This window comes from Thermobia domestica, unplaced genomic scaffold, assembly GCF_964235325.1.
Source record: "Thermobia domestica unplaced genomic scaffold, izTheDome1.hap1.1 HAP1_SCAFFOLD_1653, whole genome shotgun sequence".
Classification (NCBI taxonomy): Eukaryota; Metazoa; Arthropoda; class Insecta; order Zygentoma; family Lepismatidae; genus Thermobia; species Thermobia domestica.
The window spans coordinates 16,316-28,826 of record NW_027657363.1 but is presented as its reverse complement, the minus strand read 5'-3'; the positions used below and the strand labels follow the sequence as shown (position 1 = coordinate 28,826).

General features: G+C 38.1%; 2 non-coding genes across 2 annotated transcripts; both read left to right on the top strand.

The window, feature by feature from the left end:
• The first annotated feature begins 9,503 nt into the window (after positions 1 to 9,503).
• Positions 9,504 to 9,622, top strand: LOC145677943 (5S ribosomal RNA). The gene has a single exon (XR_014130107.1). It is a non-coding gene; the product is annotated as a 5S ribosomal RNA (ribosomal RNA).
• A 177-nt stretch (positions 9,623 to 9,799) lies between these two features.
• Positions 9,800 to 9,918, top strand: LOC145677942 (5S ribosomal RNA). The gene has a single exon (XR_014130106.1). It is a non-coding gene; the product is annotated as a 5S ribosomal RNA (ribosomal RNA).
• The last annotated feature ends 2,593 nt before the right edge of the window (positions 9,919 to 12,511 follow it).

Here is a 12,511-nt window from a genome sequence, read left to right as displayed (position 1 = left end):
GAGCACTGAATTGCTCATCCGCAAGCTGCCCTTCCAACGACTCGTCCGAGAAATTGCACAAGATTTCAAGACAGATCTTCGCTTCCAAAGCTCAGCTGTCATGGCTTTACAGGAGGCAAGTGAAGCTTACCTTGTAGGGCTTTTCGAAGACACCAACTTGTGTGCTATTCACGCAAAGAGAGTCACAATCATGCCTAAGGACATTCAGCTTGCTCGCCGCATCCGTGGGGAACGTGCTTAAGTTTGAAGTTCTGGCACTGAGTTCAAAAACGGTCCTTTTTAGGACCAATACACTACTTAGAGATGCTGTTATCCTAACAAGGATCTTGTCCATACTTGTTATCTTTTTTTTTTAAATTCTCACGCCGTATGTTGCATAGTTAATACATCTACCTTCGTTTTCCTGTCGTTTCGTATATCATCCTATCTTTCAAGTATATTCTTTAGTTTTCCCCTATGTTTACCGATTGATTATCTTCGTTTTATGTGGTCAAGGGTTCGATTTTGCCATATGTTGCATAACTTAACTTCGATTCAACCACTGTTTGCCCTTCTCAACGTTATTAATCTGATAGAACTCGCAGGCGAAATATGTACTTCTTCCAAGGTAGCAAAAGTAATATTATTTTGTCAGAGGTCGCTGCTGTTGAATGCAAACGTTAAACTAAACTTTCTTTAAGTGTCTGTTTGTACTTAACATCAGTTCAATTGTACACCTACATTTCTGCTGGTGTTACTATTTTTCTTTATAGCAATATTACGAATTATAAGACGGTATCCGTGGTTATTAGCGTGTTCCCTTTTCCTAACACTTTCTCATTACACCAGTATTTCCATCATTCATTAGGCGTAATCACCCGTCTCCTTTATCATAAAAATCATAATAGTACGACGTTAAATTGAAACATAGTCTACTTCACTTTCACGTCACGAGTTGTAATAAGTTCGAACATTTCTTTCACCCCAGCCTTGAAAAGAGTTGATTTTAGTTTAGTGTCCCTTTCAGCAGCAAGGCTGTTTCAAACGTGGACCTACTTATTAACGTGCAATGCGAAACATTTGAGCTCCCACCGAGAATCGAACCCAGTCAGCCTGCAAAAGTTTTTCTAACAAATGCATTAAGTGCGTTTTCTGTACTGTTTCGCTACTTGAAGATAGGAACAAGGAAAAAGTAAGTGATCACAAATTGACATTACGTAATGTGTTCCCCATTTTTTTTCGAGTACACCATTCTTGACACCCGTGAAAGCTTTCTTTCCCCACCCTCAATTCCCCTCTGTTATAAAGCACTTACATCAAGAAGTGCTTCGGTTAAAAAGAAAACTCAAAGTCCCTTGCGTGTATACTATACATTGCTATGAATGAACATGTGATAATGATAGGAAAAGCACAATTTTACTCTTCTCAAAGTATTTGATGGCTCTAAAAAGAGCCGTTTTAAAATGTCAGATGATTTACTGACACATTTACTTCTTCTTTGGTGCAGCCTTCTTAGCACTTTTCGGTTTTGCTGTAGCCTTCTTTGGCTTCGGGGCCTTTGGCTTCTTGGGAGTTTTTGCCTTCTTCACTTTAGATGGTGATTTCTTAGGTTTGGGAGCAGCAGCCTTTTTCTTTTCACCAGTCTTCTTGGGACGTTTAGCTGCTGGCTTTTTCGCAGGCTTCTTCTCCTTTGATGCTGATCGTTTCGCCTTGGTTGAAGATCCACCTTCAGGCTTCTCCTTCAGCGATGAAGCACTAAGCTTAAACGATCCAGATGCACCTTTTCCCTTGGTCTGAACCAAAGACCCAGAAGCAACTGCACTTCTCAAGTATTTCTTGATAAATGGAGCAAGCTTCTCGGCATCCACTTTGTAGTTCTGAGAGATGTATTTCTTAATAGCTTGCAGTGAACTTCCTCCCCTTTCCTTCAAATTCTTGATGGCGTTGTTCACCATTTCTGATGTTCTTGGATGAGAAGGTGTTGTTTTTGGTTTCTTAGGCTTTGCAGACTTCTTAGGAGAAGCCTGTGCCGGGGCTGCAGGTGCTGATGCCGTATCTGCCATTGCTTTCTGCAATAAACTCAACGATACTGAAGAATGAAATTTTCGCTAGCAGGCAGCGTTGAGTTTGGTTACGGAGCGCGGACCGGATAGAAAGCACTTGCTGAGGCGGGCTGAGGTAAACAGAAGTTCGTAGTTGCCACAACGATAAGTGTGTTTCCTTCTATTTTGATAAACGATTTTTTTCAGGTATTCAATGAATGCACCAGATCCTATTCTTCCTTACTGGCTAGAAGAAACTTTATTCCACATAACTCAAAAGGCATTTGTTTTTATTCGCTTTTCTATTTTATGTTTCAGTCATTGCTAAGTCGGTCACACTACTTTTTCACCCTCCTTGTGCTTATAATTTTCATAATTTAACATGGAAATACTTATCAATAAATAATTATATTACCATGGTAATTAACTTCAATCCTTCCTGTGATTATACGCAAAGTACCATCTTCGTACTGCTTACTATAGTTCAATGAAGGGAATCTATAAAGTAACGCGTGTCGCACACATCTGCCTTGCAAACTCCCTGGCCTACTTCCAATGTATAGACTTTTATTTCAAATCCTGATTTAATTTCATAATTTTCTGTAGATTTTAACATTTTATTACCCAGCTTCTTAATACGAATGACAATCAAGCCTAAATATTTATTCCCTTTAACTTTATTTTTCTTTTTTATTTTGTGCCTTGTTTCATATTTGTTCTTACGTTAGCAATTAACGCACTTACCGTAGTTATGTATGAACAGGTTGTTTCTATATTTATTTTATTCCAAATAAATTAAATATATATACGGATTATTTTATGGTAGTTGATATTTTCTGTTGTTTCCTACGTGAATTGAGGAAACGCACGGACTTTCGCCTAATTCTTGTGCTACTTTCATATGTCTGTATCTGTCGAATGCTGTCGATCTGTCGAAATGTGTATTACTATCTGTCGATTCATCGAGTGAACTGAATTCGTTAACCATTTCACCAGGCGCGCATGCATTTTTTTTTCTTCTAAGGGATCCAAGCTTCGGGGGGCAAGGTTCCAATACTACAAGCCACTATGTCTATATACTATTATTCTGCATTCGAAAACACGATAAATATTCCACTTACTTTTTCACAAAAACATGATACAGACAGAGTACAGATGAAGTGTAAGATCAGATTTATATTGATGATACATCAATATTTTCCCTGTTAATAACTACATTTAATGAGAAAGTCTGCAAATGTATGTTCACTTAGGAACTTTTGCGAGGAGTCCGCACCCGGTGGACACCCCGTGAGTACGCCTCTGCACTTGACTATACTTCGAATTATACTGCAAACAGTTGTATTTTAGTTTCCCCGTTTAGTTCATCGATATCATTAACACAAAGAAAATAGATGTTATAGATGCGTATTCTCAGTTCTCGCTTTATATCCGGACGTCTGCAAAAATCTACTCCTTTTCTTTCTTTCACGCATCCACCAAACTAACAATGATTTGTATTATAATATTTGCGCATAAAATGTATATCTCATACCTTCCATGTTCTCAAGTATTCATAGACAAAAACGGTTATTTTCTGCGAACAAATTGTCCAAACACAGTGCAAATGTCATCTATAGATTGTCCTGGTTCCGTCTGCGTGTACATAACAATGCGTCATAATCATACATTGCACATTAAGGATATCAATTAATCTTCCCAAATTCCTAGATATGCCTGGCAAAAGTTCCGCGTGTTGTAAGGATATTACATTTGTACTACCGACAAGGTGGTATCTTCCAACATTGAAGTTCAATAAACCCCAAATGTGTCGGATATAGTATTTGATTTCTTGTCTCATTGTTTGCGTCAGAGATGTCTTCTCAAGTTAGGATTTACGATACATACAGGATGAGTTGTATATATTGTTGCTGCCAGCTCTATATTAATCCCATATTTGTAAACGAATAAAAACAGTATTCTAATTATAACAATGTGCTCACAATTAATTTTATTCTTAATTGTTATACGTATTGTTGATTAAAAATGAAAATGTTGCTAAGTGAATTTTATTAATATTTTCTGTTGCGTGATATAGGAAGTGAGTGAAATATTGGAGGAATATAGTGTGCGTAGCAGATGATGTGCAGTGGCTTTGGATCGCCTGTGATAAGGTAAGGCATTTGCTATTTTAATTAACGCATTTTATATACTGTAATCCTAATTATTTTTATGTGAATGTGCTTACTACTTGTGTATTCAGTGGGACCGATGTTTTAATATGTATGGTCAAGCAGTGTCGAGCCTGGTCAGTGTGTGGATAGGTGACCATTTTTTGTAAATCGATAACATTTAACTTTGTAAACACGGATGAAGTAGAAGTATATTTATTTTATTTTTTACCTCAAATATGTAGGACACTTCTCCTTTGTACATCAATTATTATTATTAGTTCAACTTGTTTACAAGTTAAATGAAAAGAATAGTCGTTATCGTGTGATGATTGTGCTCATTAGGCTAAAGAAGACTCGTGATAAGAAAGAAAAGAAGAACGGTGCTCAAGTTTCGTCACAGCATATTCTCAAAAATTTACAGGCAAAATTCAGTGTTCTGCATGAAAAGGCATATTTGTACGAAAAAAAAAAAAATTCTGCAGACGACAGAATTAAATAAAGTAATACACATGTATTTTAGAGTTACTGGTGTAAAATCATTACAAGTGCTTTGCCAGGTGGCCAATAAAAAGCACGAATACTATTTAAGGGAGCCAAAACAGGAGAAAGCTGGGGGCCTGAGCGATAGCAAGAATGTGCGTCCAAAGTGAACAGGAGCGAAGGCGACGCGGGTATACGTATAAGCAAGGGTAGTGGAAACCAGTTAGTTTTCGAGTTTCAATAGCACTTGTCATGCATCCATACTAGTAGCGCCCCGCTTGTAAACATTAAGTACACTATGCAAGAATACACCGCCGGTGGAAAATAGTACCTAATACAGTTATCTTTCATATATACTGACTTATTTTACAGTAGTAACCCAACACTAGTAAACGTAAAATAAAAGTGTATAACTTTATATTTAATTCTATCGCCTGGCTTAGTTTTTCACCTGTAAGATGTACTTATTTAGAGCAAGTTTCTTAACTAGCAAATTAAACCGAGAACCACAGCAACCATATATATATTCTTATGATGTACTTTTCTTTGAGTGGTGTTCTCTGTCTATTGAATAACATTTTCTCAGTTTAATGCTAGCAAAAAACAAAACAAAATCAAAGTGTTTCTATATAAATTTAGTTCACCGTGTTGTAATATCACATGGAATTGAAAAACGAATAGTCGAACCTCTGCTATCTCGATCAAACTTCTCAGGATGATATACTGACTTACCGCAGAAGTTCGACTGAATACGTTTCTCAGTTCCATGGGAGAACCTGGAGAAGCAAAAGCCTGCGCAACGGAAAATACTAAATAAACTTGTAGAGCAGGTCAAGATGTATCATCATGCCAAGTTTCATTCAGATCAGAGAAGTTTGGCTGCAGCCATTTTCATTACAAAGCACAAAATGGATGGTCCCTAACCTCGAGAATCTTCACAATTGTCGACGAGTTGAACTGCACTCATCTGATCAAAATCAAACTTAAAATGACAGTTCACTTTCAACTGTTAAATAATATGATATGCAGGCTTCTGCTTTCCTAGTTACAGTCTATCCACTGTGGTATGCATATTAGTACAAATGTGAGAGTGCATATTTATTAAAGATTTGCTTCAAAAAGCGATGAAAGACATAGGCATTGCCGCGGGCGGTGATAACAAGATGCCGGAAAACGAACAAGCAGAAAGAATATGGGCTGAAGAAGTGTAAACGACGACGCGGCGGCCCGTAAAGGTGTTGCCGTCCTATTAAATGAATAATATCAAAAGAAAGAAAAAAAAAGTAAAAAATTTCGCGCTCGTAATCAAGACAGAAAGCAACTAAAGGAAATCTTTGTTTTACGTCCCACGTTATGCCGCTTAGGCTAAAAGAGGCGCTGATTATGAGAAATGATTGAAATGGTGGTGGAATGAAGAAAGTGGGAGGAAACGGGAGAACCCCGCGGTAACCCACCGCACATAGTTTTTGTCCACCATAAAGTTAACTTGGCGGGGGCTCAAGACAGAAAGACGGTTGGAAAAACAAATAAACGATGTTGCATCCCGTAAAAATGTTCGCGACCTATGAAATCAATATTTTTTCTTAAAGAAAAAAAAGAATTAAAAAGAGAAAAAAAGGTCAAAATTTCGCGCTCGCTTCGCTCGCGATCAGCAGAGAAAAGAGGACGTGACGCACCCCTAAAAGTGTTGGCGACCGATTGAATAAATATTGTGGGTAAAAAAAAAAAAAAAAAAAAAAAAAAAGTCAAAAATTTCGCGCTCGCTTCGCTCGCGATCAGCACAGAAAGAAGGACGTGACGCGCCCCTAAAGGTGTTGGCAACCGATTCAATACATATTGTCGGTAAAAAAAAAAAAAAAAAAAAAAAAAAAAAAAAAAAAAAAACGCTCGCTTCGCTCGCGATCGACATGAAAAAGGCAACGACGTGACGCCCCGTAAAATTGTCGGCGACCTATTCAATCAATATATTCGGTTGAAAAACAAAGTCAAAAGTTTCCCAATCGCTTCCCTCCCGATCGACATAAAAAAAAAGGCAACCCCTTCACCTCTCCTTATGCATTCATCAGTAAACATACAACCATAGATCACAATACCACTCACATCACCTATCAGTTCTCCACGTCCATCAAGATCCAATCATCGCCCTGGCCCTTTATGATGATACACAACATTACATGTTATTGTGTGCATTGCCCCGCGTTACAATACATGACCAAAAAAAAGAGAAAAAGAGCTGCACTGCCTTCAGTGTAGACATGTTCGTATTCGTAGAAAATGATTTTAGGTACACGATAGTACAGTAATCTATCTTCACATGCTTCAGATGTGAACGATACCTACACATGAAGAGGGCTCCCGAGGTTTCCTTTTCCAATAGGATGGAGCTCCACCACACTTGCAGAATGACGAGAAGTTATGTTAATAAATATATCCCAGAGTGTTTCGTAACTCGCCCTTGGTCCTAATGATGAAGCGTTCTTCAGATGGCCCCGATGTCTCCACACATGATACTATGCGACTTCTTTTCACGAGGCTCTCAAAGATCACGTTTGTGTCCTAACATTCTCTGCAGATATGACACAGCTGCGATAGCGGATCACAGAAGCCTTTCCTCTCCTTACAAGAGACGTGTTCATTCGAGTATGTGAGTAATTCGACTATCGATTAAATATCTCCCGTGTCACGATAGTAGTCACTTTCAATTCTTCTAACGAAGGTAAGAAAAAATGCTATACAAACTTCCTTTCGGTATATAAAGGATTAGGGGCCCAGAGAATATTTTCTTTCAAGAGGATACATTCTTTTTCGAACACCCTGTATATAGATCCTCTAATTATAACTGCAAACAAAATGTTGATTTTGCAATTGCTTCCATGAGAGAATATTCTGTGCACTTTCTTTCTGAAGGGCCGGGCCTAAACGTTTTCCTTAATCATTAAATTTAGTAGTTATCTACAATTACATAGTTTTCCATTGTTCTCAAAATAAAGATTTTTCTCTATGAATTGTTGAATGTTGCTAGGGATATTGAAGTAATTCTTTTTAGTGTTTTTTTCTTTACAATAATGTACTGAACGCCTGCATTAAGGAAGTTCGTGTGTCCATCTTGCAAAATGTTTCGTCTTTTTTCATGCCCACTAAGGTAAATATTCATTTTGCTCTTTTCTCTGTATGCAAACCACATTTCTTAAAGGCAACATTTTCATACAAATGTAGTACTAAAAACTTCTAATTGGCAACATCTGGGCTGCGAAGAGGAAAAAGAAAGAAATCTCGTACGTATTCGCGCGCAATTCGGAATTAGCCAATGAAAAGCACAAAAGCGGCCACCATCTCTCTCTCTTTCTTATTAACGGTTTTGTACTTTCTGCAGTTCTATCAGTGCTGCTAACCTCTTACTATATCATTGAATATGTATGTTTAGATATATATATATATATATATATATATATATATATATATTTTTTTTTTTACAAAAAATCATACTACTACGGAATAATATTAAATGCCTTTAAACCCTCATTTCTGTTTGCACTTTCTGTTACACTACCTTCCCCGAACTTCTTTCAAGTTATTAAGTGCAGAACGGGGAGTTATACATATTTACTTGCGCTTTGACAATATCTGCACATTGTGTAATAATAGGAGACGTATAAAATAAAACTATATACTAATACGTATATATATATATATATATATATATATATATATATATATATACAGTACACATTCCACTATCCGAGGCTTTCCTTTTCTTTTCTTGCTGACGATAAATTACGCTTTTAGAAATGTTGTCTGAAAACAATAAGAATATGTGCAAAAAATACAATCAGAGGTAGAGGTCTTTAACAGGAAATAAGCAAGGGAGTTGAAAAATTTTTTATGCATGTAAAAAATATAGACATGAACCAACTTGTGAAATAAAAAGACCAGAAAACTACTCTTTCTAAATTATGTGTAAACTTTTTACCGAAAACGAAAGTTGCACGAAAGACTTTTTGTCCGTTTTTTGGCCTCCGGTGCTTGGGGTCCCTGATTCAATCCCAGCTCGTGCCGTGTGAACTTTGTCGTGCATAAAGACCGTGCTCATGGGTTTTCTCGGGTTTCTCCCGTTTCCTCCCACTTTCTTCATTCAGTACTCATCATCACCGTCTCCTTTAGCGTAACCGGTATAAGTATGCGACGTAAATCTAAATATTTCATTTCATTTCCCTTTTCTGCTCATACTGCTGATTATGCGCGATTATGCCAACATCCAACTCCGCGGATAATCGTGCGATTACTGTATATACAACTAATACAGATACAACTAATTATATTATCAGTTACAGTATCGGTTTTTATTTACTAATTTGCCTCACTTTATTTGCATCCCTGCAGTAAATAATTCTTATCGATAATAGTTAAAATGTATATTACATTTTAGTGCTTCACGACTGAATGATCATCTGCCTTACGTTATCTCGCAGCTGAAGAGAATGCTACACTGAAAACTACCTTGCGTTATAAAGGGTAAGTGAAACATATCTTAAAAATATCTTTCATACATTTCATTGTGTACATTAAAGAATGTAAGTTTGCCTTTTTCCTGTAATCAATACTTAATAAAGGATTTATTTTTATTTATTTATATACAATTTCATACGTGGTTCGTGATAGTAAACTCGATAGGACACAGTGGCACTATGAACATCCGAATCACTCATCATTCGAACATTCAAATATTTATTCGAATATTAGTATATTCCAAGTAATGTTAACGACGTTAATATGCTTGCCTTTATAGTTAATAATGTCAATTCTTACTTAAAACATACTTCCTTAACAGGACATTGAAGAAAAGGTAGTTGCCAACGGCCATACCATGCTGAATATACCGGTTCTCGTCCGATCACCGAAGTCAAGCAGCATCGGGCCTGGTCAGTACTTGGATGGGTGACCGCCTGGGAACACCAGGTGCTGTTGGTATACTTTTTCTAATTTTGTTTTTCACAAAGACGAATATTCTCACATCGTTCACCACGATAATTTCGTAATCATGCATTACTTAAAACAATTAGCAACGCTTTCCACGCGCTGGTCTTTTTGAGTATTCACCGACAAACCTACGTAGCTACAATAACTCACTCGAAGCCATATGCATTCGCCAACGGCCATACCATGCTGAATATACCGGTTCTCGTCCGATCACCGAAGTCAAGCAGCATCGGGCCTGGTCAGTACTTGGATGGGTGACCGCCTGGGAACACCAGGTGCTGTTGGCATCTCTTTTTCAAATTTCATTATCCTTCAAGTACGAAAATACTAGAAACATTAATTTTATAGTACTTTCAAGAGATAATTTATCAACATTATTTCATAGCGATTAATCGATATTCTAAGCGTTATACCCACTATTTCTTACACTAACAGCCTGTTTATTTGCACGGCACATTAAAATAACCTGATTTCCGATCCGTGTGCACCTACTACTATACTTAACACGGAATGTATTACCACTTTTTAAAAGTAAATTATTATGACTAAGTGTAGATCTCCGGCGAGTAAATGCCTTTCGTATACAAGCACGACACATCTCCGCTATGTGCTTTACTTTTTTACTAACAGCATATAGAAATTGGATTTCAACGTGTTTCTACATAACAGAATGAAGCAAATTTCGTGATTTAACTCTTTCGAATAATGTGTTGGTCCTGACAAGGACCGTTTGAAATGAAAAATCTTGAAGAAGATTTTTACTTAGAGCTTGTGTACTTGGTAACAGCCTTCGTACCCTCACTTACAGCGTGCTTGGCAAGTTCACCAGGCAAAAGAAGGCGCACAGCTGTTTGGATTTCCCGGCTGGTGATAGTTGACCGCTTATTGTAATGGGCCAAACGAGAAGCTTCAGCAGCAATACGCTCGAAGATGTCATTAACAAAGCTGTTCATGATACTCATAGCTTTGCTAGATATGCCAGTGTCAGGATGCACTTGCTTCAAAACTTTGTAGATGTAAATGGCATAGCTCTCCTTCCTCCTCCTCTTCTTCTTCTTATCTCCCTTGGAGATATTCTTTTGGGCTTTACCAGCCTTCTTTGCAGCCTTTCCGCTAGTTTTTGGTGGCATGATGACTCACTCGTTCAGCAAAATTAGATGTGTCCGCCGATTTATCGACTTCATTTAAATTACAGTACGTGTTTCAATTCGCGCCAACTGCCTTGCTTTTCATTTGATGCACTCGGGTGCACGCTTGAAGTAGTAACAAAACTGACTTGATTCAAAAGTATTTCGCGCGGTCGGGAGTGCACTGGGTAACGGAACTAGTTCTTTACCCTTTCAGGGAGAGCTAGACCTGGTGAAATAGGGACGAGGGACCGCCCTCAAAAATAAGTATTACCGAGTGATCATCGAGCAGGCCCTCTCAAGGACCAAACAGGAAACTTACGTATAATATAGCTACAAGTATAATTAGCTAGTGTTCCATAGATTCGCGAGTGATCAAGTGAGAAAAAGCGTGTGAAGTATTTAGTGTTCAATAAGCCAGGCCCTTTCAAGGACCAGACAGGAAATCCAACGTACAATATAACAGTTAGTGTTGAAGTGCTTCGCGAGTGTTGAAGTGAGAAAAAAGCGTGCTAAGTAATTAGTGTTCAATAAGACAGGCACCTTCAAGAACTAAACAAGAAACATAACGTATATTATAGTATAGTATAGCATAATAAAACTACAAACATAACAGTTAGTCTTCAAGTACTACGCGAGTGATCAGGCAACAACAAGCGTGTGAAGTGTTCATTAAGCCATATTAATTCGTCTATCGTGCTTGTCCGCCCGGGAGTGTCGTACGAATCTTTGTAAATATTTGCTGGATAAGGCAAGTGCGGGAGTGACGCCAGAGTAACTCGTGTATCCGGGAGTGCACTGGGGTACGGATCTAGGTCTTTACCCTCTCAGGGAGACTTGGACCCAGTGAGTTAGGAAAGGGAGACCGCCTCCCAAAGTATCTTTATAGTAATCTGCCCATCGAACAGGCCCTTTCAAGGACCACATAAGACGCTTAACGCCAAAAAAAAAAAAAAAATCGTGAGAACCAAATAATTTTCAAACAACTTGTTCAATCAGTAGTACTAAAGTTGTGCTAAGCGTGTGGATCATCCGACATGGAAGGTAAGGAGGAAACAGTGGAGGAGAGCATTTACCAACTGACTCCAACTTCGAGGACACTCGTGGACACGTTAATGCAGGTGAGTAAAAGTATTCCAAATTCAAAAACTCTAGAACAGCCAAATGAAAGCTTAGCAAACAGAAATAGTGCAGGTAACAAGTCTGATTTAGCAGATACTTCCCTTAACAGTGCAGAAATAGACGATCTCAGTAGTGTATGTTCTGACGTAGAGTCATCTTCAGGGTCCGAAAGTGTGCATTCAGTACAGAGCTATGCAAGCGTAGTATCTAGGCCCCCTAAGGGCAAAAAGCAACACAGAAGTAAGTTAGGTACTGATGAACCCACCGCAGGGAAACCAAAAAAGGTAGAAAAGACATATCCACCTATTACTGTGAGACATAGGACAGATTTTGAAAACATCAGGAAGGCATGTAACGGTAATATGCATGGTAAGACTGTAAAACAAGGTTTTCAAATTTCAGCATGGAACGAGATAGCATACAATGACATAATCACATACATAGAGAATAATAAGATAGAACGTATACTCAGGACTAGACAACCAAAGCAAGTCAAGTTGGTGATCCGCGGACTGCCACTTGACATGCCGACACTAGAAATAGAAGACTATATCAACTTGTTACTGGAGACGACGGGGATACAGGTTTCTCAGATGTCTAGGAGAGTTTACTCAGACAAACAGGACAGGAC